Genomic DNA, 18,484 nt, shown 5'->3' on the forward strand with positions numbered 1-18,484 from the left:
TTGTGTCTTTTGCTGCAGTTGTGTCTGAGATCAGAGGCAGATTGTGAACTAAGAGTGGCCCTGTAAAATTTTGTAGAAGTGGCCCAACATGGACAGTACAAAAGGTATAACATACCGTGTAGCCATGGCAGCATCACTTAATGGCAGAATTGCTGTACTGGAATAACAGTATGAATGCGGACACTGCACTGAGGGTGCTTGGCTGCTTGTTATGTGCTGACTGAAAATTATGTAGACCGTAACCATCCTATAAGAATTGTACTTATTGCAATGGCATTACAGATTACGTGCTTTTTAACAATGATATTTGGTTCACTCACAGTTGTCACAGTTTCAAGCGGTAATAGAAGTTGGTTACTTGTATCTTTGCACATGCAATTGCAACATTCAGGCTGGAAAAAAGAAACCTTTTACATTCGATTGACCAAGGACTATGTATTCATACAATGGTTCCAAGATACAACCTGCTGACTGAGAGCCGATGTTGCTAGAAATTACTCAGTCCTTTTCAACCATTAACATTCCTTATTTATAATCACTGCACCTGTTCTGATATACCGTTGCAGCCATATTTATATGTTATGGCCATAGTTGGTACGTGTAGTCTCTCGCCCAACAGCGTGGGCATATATTGTAGTCCTTCCCCCAAGCGTCCTCAGGTGTCACGGCTGCAGACACACTCACTGTTAGCAGCGTCTAGTCAGTCCTTTGCACAGGGCCGGCTTGATGTTTCCTGGGTACATGAGCAGAGATTCCTGGTCCTATCCAGCCTCAAACATGGAGTCCTAAACACGTTTTGTCACGTCCTGTGACTTTTTCAATAGGTATGACTCCATTATCCGGAAAGCCTACTTAAGCTTCCAATCCAGTACTTAGCACACCTGTTGTCATGCTAATACTGAGTTAATACAAGTAAGATACTTAACACATCTGTTGTCATGCCAACGCTGAGTTAATACAAGTAAGGTGAACAAACAAACCACCGATATAAATGAATAAAGTCACTTCATATAAAATAAAGATAAGAACACAGTGATATACAAGAATAATACAACAATAATATAACTAGTTAAGGTATCCAAGAGGAACACAACTGATTTGATTATAAATTAAACCAAAAAGTTGCACAGATAAGTAACAGAATAGAGGTGAGGCCACCCAGCTCGCAATATGCAGACTTAGGTGCATCACATATATAGTTCTAATCTATAGCAGTATCTCGGTTCAAAGAATTAACATATCCCAACTCAGATGTGGCGTTCCGTCTCATCCTTAATGAATGTCTTGCACAGATAAGCTATAATACTTAGACATTATTTAACGATGTACATTCATAGTGTCAGTTAAATTAGAACACTAGTTCCTATCAGTTTATATCTTGATATTTTCCCTTTAAAGGGCCGCGGGAACCAGTTGATTGAGATGACAGGGTACCTAATTACTGAGCTTGAAGTTTGGAAGTTAACAACGTATTCTAGGGTTACAGAATCAAATAATAGTACAATAGTATAATATGGACACAGTAATGTACAGTAATATGGACACATTGCTGGGCTATGGGCTCAGACAATAACAGTACAATGGTACAATATAAACACAAGGACTATGGATAGAAAGGGGAGTATTCAGAGATCAATTTCAATATATTCGAGTTCCTCGGGAATGAGGGTCTTCAGTTTATGAATCCAAAAGTTTTTCACGAATGCACAACTTCCCAAATCTATCCCCTCCACTAGGCATCAATTTAATCACTATCACCATTAATGTCAGGCCCGTAGGATTTCCTGCATGATGTTCTGAGAAGTGTTTAGAAACTCCACGAGCACAATTACCTTTCAGAATATTTCTCCTATGTTCCAAGAATCTAACCTTCAAACATCTTGTTGTCGCACCCACATAGGTTAAATTGCAACTACACTGTAAGAGATAGATTACATATGTGGAATTGCAATTGATGAAGGTTTTATCTCAAACAGCTCATTACTCTATATTGAGCTGAAATCATGAGCATTGTCACGAATGAAGGAACACGTGATACAGGATTTACAGACAGATTTAAAACAATCTTTAAGGGGGGTACACATGGGAGATGTGTGCTGAGCGATCTATCACAGAACGCTCAGCACACATCTCTTCCCCTGCTCAGCACAAACCACTATGTGTGCTGAACGAAAGGGGGACACTTGCTTCACCCAGCGGTGAAGTGAGCGATGTAACTAGATTGTGCCAATCTAGAACCGGCGATAGCGACGCGCGGGGCCGTGCATCGCGATCGCTATGGGGCATACACACGGAGATGCATGCTTAATTTCTAAGCAATCTAGTTAGATTGCTTAGAAATTAGGCATACATCTCTCCGTGTGTACCCAAGTCCTACAATGTAACCAATTCAGAGCTGCAACATCAGCATTATTGGTACCTTCTCTTTTGTCTGTAAAAAAAAAAAAAGTGTTAACCAGTGTTTAAGATTTTTTCAGATTTTTCTAAAATATCACATTGGGTTTAATTGCAATACAAGTATTGAGGAGAGGATCAGTTTGAAGTATGGCATAATTGTTCTTAATTGTGTTCTTAAACTGTATAGATGCAAAGATACAAGTAACCAACATTGATTGCCGCTTGAAATTGTGAGTGAATCAAATATCATTGTTGAAATCACATCAATGGTAATGCCATTGCAATAAGAAGGTTTTATATCTGTTTAATATGGTACATTTTCATATTAAAAACTTTTATAATCTGAACCACTGGTATATTTATATTTAATTCACATGCGCAGCCTCTTTTGGTGGTAGATTGTACTGTCTCCTCTGCATTCAAGCATGCACTGGTCTCTCCTATTCTTAAAAAAACATACCCTTGATCCAAACACTCTCTCCAACCGACCCATCTCTCTCCTCCCTTTTGCCTCCAAACTCCTTGAGCGTATTGAGAGAAAAAGGGGTGAGGGAATGTGATCAAATGGTGCATGCTGAGCGTGGATTCACATTTTTAAACAGGTTTTTTGACCATCTTAAGGTATTTTTTGGGGGGTCTTTGCATACAGAGGGGATTCCGGACCACCTTCTAGTATTTGGAGATTTCTTTCAATCTTATCTCCCGATACCCCCATTCTTCTGCCCGACGAATAAGGTCAAATTGTAATTACCTGTACTTTTTTACTCTTTTTGACTTATGTCAAATAAAAACTTTTTCTTTTACAAAAATTCACCGCTTTGGACCATTATTAAAGACCGCTAAAGATACCTTTATATGTGGAGAACACCTGCTGGACATGTGAGTGAGGTACGCTGTACCTAAAATCATACAAAGATACCGTTATATGTTTATTCCTACTATACATTATGTGAGTTTCGGTACGTCTTGAACCCTGAGAATATTGGTGGTGGCGAGAATCTATCCTTTCTACTATCAAGCCCCTCATTCACCAGAGTTTCATTTTCTGGACACCTTTATTAAGACATTTCAACAATTATACTACACATTGGTTTTTGTTCTATATTTTTGTTTTCACATATCAACTGAGGATTGTCTGAGGATTTAAATCATAGACGGACAGCTGATTGAGAACATCTAGAAGAATTCACAAGTATTGTTGCATCCACCATTTCCATTTTATGTAACATTTATTGTTTATTGTTTATGACTTACATCTTTACCAAACTTTCCTCCTAAATTTTGGGCGCCTTTGATCACATTCCCTCACCCCTTTTTCTCTCATTTGTATTTTTACCTGTGTTGTGGGCAGGTATAGGGATGTGATTGGGCTGACCAATCCCATTGCGCCAGAGTTCACTCTTTTCCGTTTTCCTTGAGCGTATTGACTACAACTGCCTTAGTTCCTTTCTTTCCTCACACTCACTGTTTGAACCACTCCAGTCGGGCTTCTGTCCTCTCCTCTCCACTGAAACTGCCCTCGCAAAAGTCTGCAATGATCTCCATGCTGCCAACTCTAAGGGCCACTACTCTTAGCTTATTCTCCTTGACCTCTCTGCTGCTTTTGACACTGTGGACCTCCCTCTCCTTCTGCAAATCCTTCACTCCATTGGTCTGCGTGATACTGCCTTCTCTTAGCTGTCTTCATACTTCTCTGACCGCTCCTTCGGTCTCCTTTCATAACTCCACCTCTCCCCACTTTCTCTAACTGTAGTTGTCCCCCAAGGTTTTGTTCTTGGTCCTCTTTAGGTGAACTTATTAGTTCTTTTGACTCCAATATCATCTCTATGCTGATGATACTCTAATCTAAGTTTCCTCCCCTGACCTTTCCTCACTCGTATCTCTGCTTTCTCTTCTTGGATGTCCCAGCGCTTTATTAAACTTATCATGTCTAAGACTGAGCTAATCATCTTCCCACACAACCTCACCTACCACAATTTCACTATCTATTGATGTCACAACTATCTCCTCTAGCCCCCAACTGCACTGTCCTGGAGTAATCCTTGACTCCTCAGTCTCCTTCAAACCACACATACAGCATCTCTCACAAACCTGTCGTTTTCATCTCAAAAATATTTCCAGAATCAGACCCAGAATGCTACTAATACTACTTACTGCTACTTACTGGTCATCTCCAGACTGTCACGATCCGGGTAACTAAACACGCTTACCTACCATCCAAGTGCCTTCTGAGACTGTCCCTGCACTCCAAGCCTGGATTCCATCTGCGCTGTCTGCGTGCAGCACGGCATCTCCACAGACTCTCCCCAGTGATCCCTGCGATGCTGACATGTCAGCTATCCAGCGTCTCTCCTGTCCTATCAGATGGCGTCTCCCGATCTCCGCAGCCTCTGCTGCCGCCGCCATTGCTACTGGCTCCTACATGTTGTTTACAAATAGACTTTTCCCTCCAGTGCCAAACATGGGTGCAGCCATGTTTGGGCTAATCATAGGACTCTCCACAGCCAATCCACTGTACACAGAATCCTCTCTGATTGCTCAGCCAATACCTGCTTTCCAGCAGGTATAATTATCCTGAAGCAAGGCTCCCTGTTGTCAGTGCTATGGTTGTCTAACCCAGTGATGAATGTCTCTGCATTCTGTGGTTGTTCCTGCTTGCTGTCTCCAGGTATTCCAGCTCCTGTGACCTTGTTCCACTTAAAGAGACCTGCACCTATTTCAATCCGGCGGTGCTGCCCGACTCCAGCGGTGTTTCCATATTGCCTTCTGTTACCAGCAGTGTTCCATCACTGTCTCCAGCTCTCAGCGGTGTGCCCATATCGTTTCCAGCTATCGTCGGTGCTTCCCCATTGCCTTCGGTTACCAGCAGTATTTCTACACTGTCTCCAGTCGTCAGCGGTGTTCCTACATCGCTTCCATTCATCAGCGGTGTTCCCACATCGAACTCTAGTTCACCATAGGTGCTCCAACATCGAACTTTGTCACCATCGGTGAGTTCTACTGCATCCTCACCATCTGTGCCAGTTCTACCCAGCATCCTTGGCAGTTCTCCAGCTCTCAGCCCACCTCGGTGCTCCGTCACTGACTCCAGCTTCCAGTGAGCCATCTTCTGGTATCAGTTCATCTCGTCAGTACAGTGGTTAGCTGTTATCTCTATGGACTTACCATCGCAGTATCTTCCAAGACTGTGCCATGTCGAGTTCTTACCATACCAAATAGCATACTTATTACCACCACATCTGGGGAACTGTGCTGCTATACGTATACTGTGAATATCAATTTGGTGAGCATTGTTTCTTGGGGTATGGGTCGACCCAACTTAGGTCGACACTCATTAGGTCGACCACTAAAGGTAGACATTGCCATTAGGTCGACATGCATTAGGTCGACAGGTCACAAGGTCGACATGAGGTTTTTGGTGTCATTTTCTTCGTAAAGTGGCGGGGAACCCCAATTAGTGCACCGTGTCCACTCGCCATGCTTCAGGCAGGTTACTGTTCCCAATCGTAGTCCACGTGGATCGTAAAGTATGATAAAGGTTAAAAAAATTAAAAGAAAAAAAAAATTTGAAAAAACGCAAGTCGACCTACTGTAGTGACCATGTTGACCAATAGTGGTCGACCTAATGACTGTCGACCTAAGTGTGGTCGACCAAATGACCATATCCCGGTGAAGTGCTCCTTTAAATCATAGACGCAGTGACATTAGAATCTTAACATACTTCTATTATGCACAGATCACAAATGTACTGTAAACCTGGGGCTCTGCAATGCAACATGCTGGCCACAGACAGCACTATAGGATATGGCAGATTAGTCATACCTGTAGATCCTGCTGGCGATGCGCTTTACGCAAATAGACGTTTTATACATAAAGTGCAAACTTACTTTTTAAGCTTTCATAACAAAAGGAGTATTTAAGTGTATTGAGCACCTTCTTTGAAGGCAACATTCAATGATGAATACGTTTTCAAAAGTGAATCTCTATAGCATGCAACCTTATCCTTTAGAAAGTGCAGGTATTTTCCCAAAAACACCTAAAAGTACTCTTCTTAAAAGAGCAAGCAGCGTTAAGTAGAATATGACATATCAATGCATGAGAAAAGACCAGAGTCATATACACCGATGAGCCATACATTAAAGCAACTGACAGTTGACGTTAATAACATTGATTATCTCGTTACAATGGTACCTGTGAAGGGGTGGGTTATGTTAGGCAACAAGTGAACAGACAGTTCTTGGAGTTGATGTGTTGGAAACAGAAACAACGGGCATAAGGATCTGATCAATTTTGAAAAGGGACAAATTGTGATGGCAAAATGACTGGTTCAGAGTACGTCCAAAATGGTAGGTCTTATGGGGTGTTCCCTTTATGCAGTGGTTAGTAATTACCAAAATTAGTCCATGGAAGGATAATCTGTAAACTGGCGAAGGGTCATGGGAGCCCATAGCTCATGGATGAGCATGAAGAGTGAAAGCTAGCTACTGTAGCATAAATTGCTGAAAAATTAATGCTGGCTAGGATAGACAGGTATCAAACCACACTGTGCATCCAAGTTTGCTGCAAATCGGGCTATGCAGGCACAGACTGGCCCGAGTGCCCATGCTGACCCCTGTCCATCACCCAAAGTGCCTACAATGGGCACATGAGCATCAGAACTGGACCATGGAGCAATGGAAGAAGGTGGCCTGGTCTGATGAATCACGTTTTCTTTTACATCATGTGGACAGCCGGATGCGTGTGCATTGTTTACGTGGAGAAGAGATGGCACCAGGATGCACTATAGGAAAAAGGCAAGCAGACATAGGCAGTGTGATGCTATGGGCAATGCTCTGTTGAGAAACCATGGGTCCTGGCACTCATGTGGATGTTACCTTGACACCTACCGAAATATTGTTGCAGAGCTAATAGCCCCCTTTATAGGAACAGTATTCCCAGTGGCTTATTTCAGCAGGATAATGTGCCCTGCCTTATGACAAAAATTGTTCAGGAAGAGTTTAATGAACATGAAAGATAGTTCAAAGGGGTATATTAAGTCAATTTTCTTTGAATTTTAATAAATAGAAATCACACTAAAATGATGCTATGTTTCACAGGCTAAAGCACACATTACTAACTTTGATATTCATTTTTATAGGTTAGTAAATGTGCGTTTTTAGCACTGGAAACACAACAATGATTTAGATCGCATTTCATCAATTGGAAATGTATATACCCCAAGGTGTTAACGTGCCTGCAAACTCACTAGATCTCAATCCAATTAAGCATCTGTGGGAAGTGCTAGAAAAACAAGTCTAAGCCATGGGGCCCCACCTCACAACTTCCAGGACTTTAAGGAGGTGGTGCAGGCCCTGACATGCCATATGGAGCATTATGGGGTTGCTCCAAGGTGGGTAGCTCTTAGCTAAGATATATTTAAGTAAGGAGCCATTATCATGTGGCTCCTTGCTGGTTAATCATAGACCCAGATTGGGGTAATGGAGGTGTGAGGTGTGGTGCCTCTGGACTGGCTGAGCTGGATGACTTTAGTGTGGCATACCTTTACATTCTATTAACACTTATCACTTGCTAATTTCTTTAACACTATTTTCTCCATTTTAATTACATCTCATTTTTGTATCACTTCCTTTATAGCTTCGGCTTCCTAACACTAATTTATTTACACTATAGTTTTTCACTGGTATGCTCCACTGGGCTTTCTGGCTTATGCTGATTTTTTGGGGTGCCACACCCTGCACCTAGATATAGCGCTAGGGACCCCAATATATAGAGAGGCCTTGACGCGGCTTTGGGGCTTATTCATTCATTTGCGCAAATATATGTAACTGAGATCTCTGAATTCCAATATTGTGTGGGATTTAAATCTGGTTACAGTTATCATTCAGGGTGCTGGGGGAAAAAAAATGCCTTTTTTTCTTGCTTAGAAATACCCCTCCCTTTCAAGCACCTGAATGATATCACTAAGCTAATTGAGCATCTGCCACTATACATGTCTGTTGTGAGAGGCAGAGCGGATCCTGCATTAGGAGGAGGTGCAGGCCCTGAAATGCCATATGGAGCATTATGGGGTTGCTCCAAGGTAGGTAGCTCTTAGCTAAGATATATTTAAGTAAGGAGCCATTCTCATGTGGCTCCTTGCTGGTTAATCATAGACCCAGATTGGGGTAATGGAGGTGTAGGGTGGGGTGCCTCTGGACTGGCTGAGCTGGATGACTTTAGTGTGGCATACCTTTACATTCTATTAACACTTATCACTTGCTAATTTCTTTAACACTATTTCTCCATTTTAATTACATCTCATTTTTGTATCACTTCCTTTATAGCTTCAGCTTCCTAACACTAATTTATTTACACAATAGTTTTTTCACTATTATGCTGCCCTGGGCTATCTGGCTTATGCTGATTTTTTTGGGGTGCCACACCCTGCACCTAGATATAGCGCTAGGGACCCCAAATATACAGAGAGGCCTTGACTCGGCTTTGGGGCTTATTCATACATTTGCGCAAATATATGTAACCGAGATCTTTGAATTCCAATATTGTGTGGGATTTAAATCTGGATGCTGTTATCTTTCAGGGTGCTGGGGGAAACAAAATGCCTTTTTTTCTTGCCATTATTACTCGTGCGTGCGCAATGCGCAGTCGTTCAATAATCGGCCAGATTGCGAGTTGCAAATTTTGCAATCCTTACTAAATAAGGTCCAAAAACCGGACATTTTTCTCCCGAAAGAAATGGGCCTTAACTGAATAGCCCGATAATGACCATTGTTCAAAAATCGTGTTATCACCCGTTTTTTCTCATGAGAAAAATTATTGGGGCTAATTGAATACCAGCCTATATGTTAATTTGAGATCGACCCCGTCTGCTTCCCCTATAACAGCAACTCCGTGATATACTACAGTTCTCTTAAGTATAAAATAAGTAACAATGTTAAAAAAAAAAAAAAAAAAGCGAAAACAAATCAATGCTGACGTTAAACATAACTAGAACATTCTGTAGAAACATTTATGGCCACTTGTTACTTATGTGCCTCTATGCAAGTCACTTGTTCCTTCTTCATGCCTGACTGCCTTTGTCTTCAGCAGTCTTCATGTTTCTTGCCTTCAGACACAACTGAAAAATAACAGGATAAAGCAGGTGGGCAAGTGTCCAAACAAGAAAATCAGTACAACTGGAAAATGGGCTGTGTGTGTGTGTGGACCACCTAGTGTATATGTTTGGACTCTAATAGTATTTCAAACCTATTAAAAATAAGCAGTTTGTAAAATCTAAGCAAAATATATTTGATAATCCAAACGCCCATCTAGAATATCACGCATACATCTATCACTACAGCATACGGTAAATTAGCTCACTCTGTTAAAGTTGGTGAGTGATTTTCACTGAGTTGAGTAAGCACTCATATCACACTGAAAATATTGTTGCCCCCTATTTACTTTAACATAATAGTGTTATAATACATCCTTCAAGTATTTATACAATGTACATAGGCCATTTTTCTCTCTAACTGTACATACAGATTTCCCAAACTGCCAAATGTGTTTAAGTGGAACTTATCAAAGGAGATAATGCTTCCCACAAAAGTCCATGCATGAGGCATCAAAACATACAGGTGAAAGTGATATGCTGATGTGTTATGGCTAGCTACAATGAGAGGGGGTCATTCCGAGTTGATTATTTATTTATTAACAGTTTCTTATATAGCGCAGCATATTCCGTTGCGCTTTACAATTAGAACAACAGTAATAGAACAAAACTGGGTAAAAACAGACAGACAGAGGTAGGAAGGCCCTGCTCGCAAGCTTACAATCTATAGAGTTGATCGCTCGCTAGCAGTTTTTAGCAGCCGTGCAAACGATATGCCGCCGCCCACTGGGAGTGTATTTTAGCTTAGCAGAAGCGCGAACGGTTGTATCGCAGAGCGCCTGCAAAAATTTTTTGTGTAGTTTCAGAGTAGCTCAAAACCTACTCCACGCTTGCGATCAGTTCAGACTATTCAGTTCCGGATTTGACGTCACACACCTGCCCAGCGTTCTCCCTGGCACGCCTGCTTTTTTCCCGAACACGCCCTGAAAACGGTCAGTTGCCACCCAGAAATGCCCACTTCATGTCAATCACTCTGCGGCAACCAGTGCGACTGAAATGCATCGCTAGACTCTGTGCAAAACTGCATCAATCGTTGTGCCCGTACGTCACGGGTGCGCATTACGCTGCATACGCATGCGCAGAACTGCCGTTTTTTAGCCTGAGCGCTGCGAACAAATGCAGCTAGCGATCAACTCGGAATGACCACCAGAGTTCTCCTGACTGGGGCAGCCAAAATGACCACTGAAAATGGGTGGTGTGCTATAATGCTGTGCATCTAGCAAAGAAAATTCATTATTACACAAATGTACTTTTCTGCTTTATTTCTGTTTGTTTTGTTGTCTTTTTTTTATAAAAATAAATAAAATATTTTATAATGAATATTGTGCCATGGTTCCGAGTGAGGTGAATGTGTCGGGTCACGCTGCATTAGTTCCACCAGGTCACGTAGATGTGTGTCAGTGCGACATGGTTTACTGGGGACAAAACATTCTGTGCAGAAGAAAAGTGCTATATCCTTACGGAATCATTTACAGAAATGTGGTTAAATGCAGTTTTCATCATGACTGCAATAACAGAAATTTTATGACAATAAGATAATTTGGACCCATGCTTTAAACAATGCAACACAAAAAGCTGCATGCCACAGTACAGACATAGTAACGTTGGCTAAAGACATAAAACAACTGGGGTTTAATTTGAAATGTTTGAGGAGGAGAGGGTAAATAAATCTCTTTCTATGATAACAGGGATAACAGCAGTAGCACTAAAGTACATCACTAGCACATCACATATGGGGCCTAATTCAGATTCCAAAGAATCTGTGGCATGGGACACAAAGAAATTTGTGCATGCTCAGTATGGGTCCTGTGTAATTGGGCACACTACGGCTGCAGACATCAGTAGATTGACAGTCTGCAGCAGTTTAGGGGGCGATGATGGCAGTTGTTTTGCGGGAGTGCCAAGGCCAGGTTTTCCGTCAGAAGACAGATTTTCTCGCCTCTTGGTCGGAGCTGCAGCGGCTGGCTTGTGAGACCCCATGGGCCACGCAGGTGCCCAATGGTGTCAAAGGTGATCCGATGCTGCAATCACAAATGCATGCAGGAAGCATCTACTTCTAGCAGACGCCTCCTGCTGCATTACCATATCACAGCATTGCTGCCGCTTCCAAATAAGAATCAGAATCAGCTTTATTGGCCAGGTGTACTCACGTACACTAGGAATTTTTTGCTGTACAATGCATCGCCAAGTAGCAACATGAAGGTGGAATACATAGCATAAGAAGGGGGACAAACGTAGCATACATTACACGTATGAGTTCATACTGCACATTGCAACTGTATGATAGACTCGACATATTATAAATGTTAGACTTTTTATATATTGTTCAGCTGGTGGACAGCTAGTTGGAAGAAGCTTTTAATGGATCTGGTCGACTTTGCGGAAATGGACCTGTAGTGTCTGCCTGATGGAAGCGGTTCAAACAGCAGCGATGTTCTCTGTAACGATGTCTGGGTCGGGGACCGGCGAAATCCAACATGTTGGAAATCCTCAATTCCGTCCAAAAAAAGATGAAGAGGGCAAGTCGGGGGATTTGTAAAAATAGGATTTTAATACCTACCGGTAAATCCTTTTCTCTAAGTCCGTAGAGAATGCTGGGGTCACTTCAAGAACCATGGGGTATAGACGGGATCCGCAGGAGACATGGGCACTTTAAGACTTTCAAAGGGGTGTGAACTGGCTCCTCCCTCTATGCCCCTCCTCCAGACTCCAGTTATAGGAACTGTGCCCAGGGAGACGGACATTTCGAGGAAAAGGATTTATTGTTAAACTAAGGTGAGATACATACCAGCTCACACCTCAAGCACGCCGTGCAACATGGCATTCAACACAACGCAAGTCAACGGCATGAACAACATCAGCAACAGGCCGACTATAAACGTAACACAACATGTGTGTAACCATAACTAATAACTGCAGATACAGTATGCACTGGGACGGGCGCACAGCATCCTCTACGGACTAAGAGAAAAGGATTTACCGGTAGGTATTAAAATCCTATTTTCTCATACGTCCTAGAGGATGCTGGGGTCACTTCAAGAACCATGGGGTTTATACCAAAGCTCTAGAACGGGCGGGAGAGTACGGATGACTCTGCAGCACCGATTGACCAAAACATGAGGTACTCATCAGCCAGGGTATCAAACTTGTAGAACTTCGCAAAGGTGTTTGAACCCGACCAAGTAGCCGCTCGGCAAAGTTGTAATGCCGAGACCCCCCAGGCAGCCGCCCAGGACGAGCCCACCTTTCTGGTAGAATGGGCCTTCACTGATTTCGGTAACGGCAATCCAGCCGTAGAATGAGCCTGCTGAATCGTAGGACAGATCCAGCACGCAATAGTCTGCTTGGAAGCTGGAGCCCTAATTTTGTTGTGAGCATACAGGACAAACAGAGCCTCCGTTTTCCTAAACTGAGCCCTTCTGGCGACATACATTTTCAAAGCTCTGACTACGTCGAGAAACTTCGATTCCAGCAAGGCGTCAGTAGCCACTGGCACCACAATAGGTTGGTTCAAGTGGAACGACGAAACCACTTTCGGCAGAAACTACTGACGAGTCCTCAACTCTGCTCTATCTTCATGGAAGATCAAATAAGGGCTCTTGTGAGACAAGGCCGCCAATTCAGACACCCGCCTGGCGGATGCCAAGGCCAACAGCATGACCACTTTCCAAGTGAGGAATTTCAACTCCACCTTTTGTAAAGGTTCAAACCAATGAGATTGAAGGAATTGCAACACCATGCTAAGATCCCACGGTGCCACAGGGGGCACAAAGGGAGGTTGGATGTGCTACACGCCTTTCACAAAAGTCTGAACTTCTGGAAGGGAGGCCAATTGTTTTTGGAAGAAAACCGATAAGGCTGAAATTTGTACTTTAATGGAGCCCAACTTTAGGCCCGCATCCACAACGGCTTGTAGAAAATGGAGAAAACGTCCTAACTGAAATTCTTCCATAGGAGCCTTCTTGGATTCACACCAAGACACGTATTTTCTCCAAATACGGTGGTAATGTTTAGACGTTACTCCTTTCCTGGCCTTAATAAGAGTGGGGATGACTTCCTTGGGAATACCCTTTTGGGCTAGGATCCGGCGTTCAACCTCCAAGCCGTCAAACGAAGTTGCGGTAAGTCTTGGAACACGCACGGCCCATGCTGTAACAGATCCTCCCTCAGAGGAAGAGGCCAGGGATCTCCTATGAGTAATTCCTGAAGAACTGGATATCAAGCCCTCCTTGGCCAGTCTGGAACAATGAGGATCACTTGAACCTTTGTTCTTCTTATGATCTTTATCACTTTTGAAATGAGTGGAAGCGGAGGAAACACGTACACAGATTGAAACACCCACGGTGTCACTAGGGCGTCCACTGCTATTGCTTGAGGGTCTCTCGACCTGGAACAATATCTCTGAAGTTTATTGTTGAGGCGAGATGCCATCATGTCTATTTGAGGAATTCCCCAAAGACTTGTCACCTCTGCAAGGACCTCTTGATGAAGACCCCACTCTCCTGGATGGAGATCGTGTCTGCTGAGGAGGTCTGCTTCCCAGTTGTCCACTCCTGGAATGAAGATCGCTGACAGCGCTTGTATGCCTTTCCGCCCAACAGAGTACCTTTGTGGCCTCTGTCATAGCCACTCTGCTCTTTGTTCCGCCCTGGCGGTTTATGTATGCTACTGCTGTTATGTTGTCCGACTGAATCAAGACGGACTGATTGCGAAGAAGTTCCGCTTGCAGAAGGCCATTGTGAATGGCCCTTAACTCCAGAACGTTTATGTGTAGACACATTTCCTGGCTTGACCATCTTCCCTGGAAGCTCTCCCCCTGTGTGACTGCTCCCCAGCCTCGCAGACTCGCATCCGTGGTCACTGAGATCCAGTCCTGGATCCCGAACCTGCGTCCCTCTAGGAGGTGAGAGCTGTGCAGCCACCACAGGAGCGAGATTCTGGTCTTGGAAGACAGGGTTATCCTTCGCTGCATGTGCAGATGGGACCCGTACCACTTGTCCAACAGGTCCCACTGAAACACTCTGGCATGGAATCTGCCAAACTGAATGGCCTCGTAGGCCGCCACCATCTTCCCAAGCAACCGAGTGCATTGATGGATCGATACTCTTGGCGGTTTCAGGATTTGTTTGACCAGGTTCTGAATTTCCAGAGCCTTTTCCACTGGAAGAAAAACTCTGTAATTCTGTGTCCAGAATCATTCCCAAAAACGACAGCCTTCTCGTCGGAACCAACTGTGATTTTGGCAAGTTTAGGAGCCAACCATGTTGCTGCAGAATTGTCAGGGATAGCGTAATGTTCTGCAGCAATTGTTCCCTGGATCTCGCCTTTATCAGGAGATCGTCCAAGTACGGGATAATGGTGACTCCTTGCTTGTGCAGGAGAACCATCATTTCGGCCATTACCTTGGTGAAAACCCTCGGAGCCGTAGACACACCAAACGGCAACGTCTGAAATTGGTAATGACAATCCTGAACTGCAAACCTGAGGTAAGCCTGATGTGGGGGATAAATAGGAACATGTAAGTAGGCATCCTTTATGTCTACCGACACCATAAAATCCCCATCCTCCAGACTGGAGATCACTGCCCGGAGAGATTCCATCTTGCATTTGAATTTTTTTTTTTTTTTTTTTTTTTTTAGGTAGAAATTGAGGGATTTGAGGTTCAGGATCGGTCTGACTGAGCCGTCTGGCTTCGGGACCACGAACAGGCTTGAATAAAAGCCTTCTCCCTGTTGTGATGGGGAAACCCTGACAATGACTTGATTGTGACACAATTTTTGTATTGCGGCGCATACCACCTCCCTTTCCGGAAGAGAAGCTGGTAAGGCGGATTTGAAAAATTGGTGAGGGGGAACGTCTTGAAACTCCAGTTTGTACCCCTGGGACACTATTTCTAAAACCCATGGGTCCAGGGCCGAATGAGCCCAAAACGGACTGAAGAGCTTGAGACGTGCCCCCACCGGTGCGGACTCCCGCAGAGGAGCCCCAGCGTCATGCGGTGGATTTGGCAGAAGCCAGGGAGGACTTCTGCTCCTGGGAACCGGCCACAGCCGGTGATCGTTTACATTTTCCCTATCCTCTAGTAGCAAGGAAGGAAGACCCTCGGCCCTTTCTGTATATATAGGGCCGAAAGGACTACATCTGATAGTGGTATACTTTCTTTTGTGGTGCAGGCCCATAAGGTAAAAATGATGACTTACCCGCGGTAGCTGTAGATACCAAATCAGCGAGGCCGTCACCAAACAACACATTACCTTTATACGGTAGAGACTCCATAGTTTTCTTAGTCAGCATCAGCATTCCATTGATGAATCCACAATGCTCTCCTAGCTGAGACTGCCATGGCATTGGCCCGTGATCCCAAGAGGCCAATATCCCTCGCAGCTTCCTTTAGGTAGACTGCAGCGTCCCTGATATGACCTAGTATCAAAAGAATGCTATCGCTATCCAGGGTATCCATTTCAGATGCAAAGTTATCTGCCCATTTTTCGATAGCACTACTCATCCACGCCGATGCAATGGCTGGTCTGAGTAGCGTACCCGTGGTGACATAAATGGATTTCAATGTATTTTCCTGTCTACGATCCGCAGGATCCTTTAGGGCTGCCGTGTCAGGGGACGGAAGAGCCACCTTTTTGGACAGCCGTGACAGAGCTTTGTCCACAATGGGGGGCGATTCCCATTTTTCCCTATCCCCAGAGGGAAACGGATACGCCACTACAATCCTTTTGGGAATCTTAAACTTTTTGTCAGGATTTTCCCAAACCTTTTCACAGAGTGTGTTCAGTTCATGAGAGGGAGGAAACGTTACCTCAGGTTTCTTCCCCTTATACATACAGACCCTAGTATCAGGAACAGTAGGGTCCTCAGAGAAATGTAATACGTCTTTTATTGCCACAATCATGTACTGAATGCTCGTAGCCAGTTTTGGATCTAATCTGGCATCACTATATTCGACACTTGAGTCAGTCAGTCTCCGTGTCTGCCAGCTGGGCAAATTAACGTTTTTGTGACCCGAGGGGGTTTGTACTTGAAACAACGGGTGGTCTTCAGTATGCCGGCTGTCGGGATCCCGGCGCACAGTATACCGGCGCCGGGATCCCGACAGCCGGCATACAGACACTTATTCTCCCTCGTGGGGGTCCACGACCCCCCTGGAGGGAGAATAAAATAGTGTGCAAAGCGCGCCACCGTGCCCGTAGCGTGGCGAGCGCAGCGAGCCCGCAAGGGGCTCATTTGCGCTCGCCACACTGGTCGGTAAGCCGGCGGTTGGGCGCCAGGAGCCCGACCGCCGGCATATCGTAGTGAACCCGAAACACATCCTCTACGGATTTCTTCCATGCCTGTTTCTGAGACTCAGATTTATCCAATCTTTTATTTATCAGAGCCACATTAGCATTCAAAACATTCACCCAATCAGGTGTCGGCGGTGCCGACAGGGTCACTCCCACAGCCGTTTGTGTCCCTAACATAGTCTCCTCCTGGGAAGAGCACTCCGCCTCAGACATGCCGACAAAAGTGCACTCCAACACACGCAGACACACTGGGCCTATAGGGGACAGACCCACAGTAAAGCCTGTCAGAGAGACACAGAGGGAGTTTTTGCCAGACCACACCCCAGCGCCCAATCCCGGTCTGGAAACACCACAGAAATGACCCAGACCTGCAGCGCTTTTATAATTCACATACAATGGCGCGCTTCAGACCCGCTCTTTTTAAACAAATTTTTATACTGGCGGGGGTCTGGACAGTGCCCTGGCACTTAGTCCGCTCTTGCCAGGTAGTTATTGAGGCTAGATATGCGCTCAGGGCGCTTCCCCCCCCCCCCCCCCCCGCGCGCGCCCTGCACCCTGTAGTGGGAGCATGGAGCGCAGCGTGCGATCGCTGTGCGGTACCTCAAAGCCGTCACTGAAGTCTTCTGATCTTCTTCTACTCACCTGTCTTCTGACTTCTGGCTCTACAAGGGGGGTGACGGCGGGCTCTGGGAACGAGCATCTAGGCGTATCTAGCGATCAGACCCTCAGGAGCTAATGGTGTCCTGTAGCCAAAGAAGCAGAGCCTTTAAACTCACAGAAGTAGGTCTGACTTCTCTCCCCTAAGTCCCATGAAGCAGGGAGACTGTTGCCAGCAGTACTCCCTGAAAATATAAAACCTAACAAAGTCTTTTCAGAGAAACTCAGTAGAGCTCCTCAGAGTGCATCCAGTCTGCCTGGGCACAGATTCTAAACTGGAGTCTGGAGGAGGGGCATAGAGGGAGGAGCCAGTTCACACCCCTTTGAAAGTCTTAAAGTGCCCATGTCTCCTGCGGATCCCGTCTATACCCCGTGGTTCTTGAAGTGACCCCAGCATCCTCTAAGACATATGAGAAATGGTGCATATACTAATTACACTATACAATATACTATATTGCTTGCAGCTTGAAGTGGGCCGCAGGGAAGGAATTTTTAAGAACTGCGAGGTAGAGCTGCACTAATGTGGCCGCCATCTTAGGGTCCCAACGCCATACCCCTGACCCATATAAACATATTTTAATGTATAGCTAAACATGGATAGTACTTACTTTATTTGTCAAAATGACACAAGGTAATTGCTGTTACAACTGCAGGGCATCACAGGAGACTAGTGTGTATGGAGTAAAAGATTAATTGGCGAATGTCCTAACAACAGATACATCTTTAGATGGCAGTGGTGGTTGGTTAGTGTGTATGAACAATCACCATCTGCAAATATATCTTTAAGGTGTGTAGCCAGCCATAAGATGGTTGGAAACACACTTTAAAGATTATCTGTCCAATCTTTCTGGTTGTAAAGAAAATCTAATGACAACAATATGCCCCCAAAATCAAGAAAACTGACAAAAAAAGTTTGTTCAGATAAACTGGTTAAATACAATTTAATCAATTTCTCCGAATGTGGTAAAGGATGTTTGATATAGCAGCA

The 18,484-nt window shown here is 44.4% G+C and overlaps 1 long non-coding RNA gene across 5 annotated transcripts in view; it reads right to left on the reverse strand.

Annotated features, from left to right (window-relative positions):
• The window catches only part of LOC135045718 (uncharacterized), a 445,823-nt gene that overhangs the window by 386,870 nt on the left and 40,469 nt on the right, over window positions 1-18,484 (reverse strand). Inside the window, exon 5 of one of the 5 annotated variants that reach the window (XR_010238162.1) lies at window positions 9,379-9,511. The exons of the other annotated variants lie outside the window; for them this stretch is intronic. This is a non-coding gene — a long non-coding RNA (uncharacterized LOC135045718). Of the gene's footprint in view, window positions 1-9,378; window positions 9,512-18,484 lie in introns of those variants that run through there. 5 annotated transcript variants of the gene reach the window in all.

Source organism: Pseudophryne corroboree, chromosome 2 (assembly GCF_028390025.1).
Source record: "Pseudophryne corroboree isolate aPseCor3 chromosome 2, aPseCor3.hap2, whole genome shotgun sequence".
NCBI classification, from domain to species: domain Eukaryota; kingdom Metazoa; phylum Chordata; class Amphibia; order Anura; family Myobatrachidae; genus Pseudophryne; species Pseudophryne corroboree.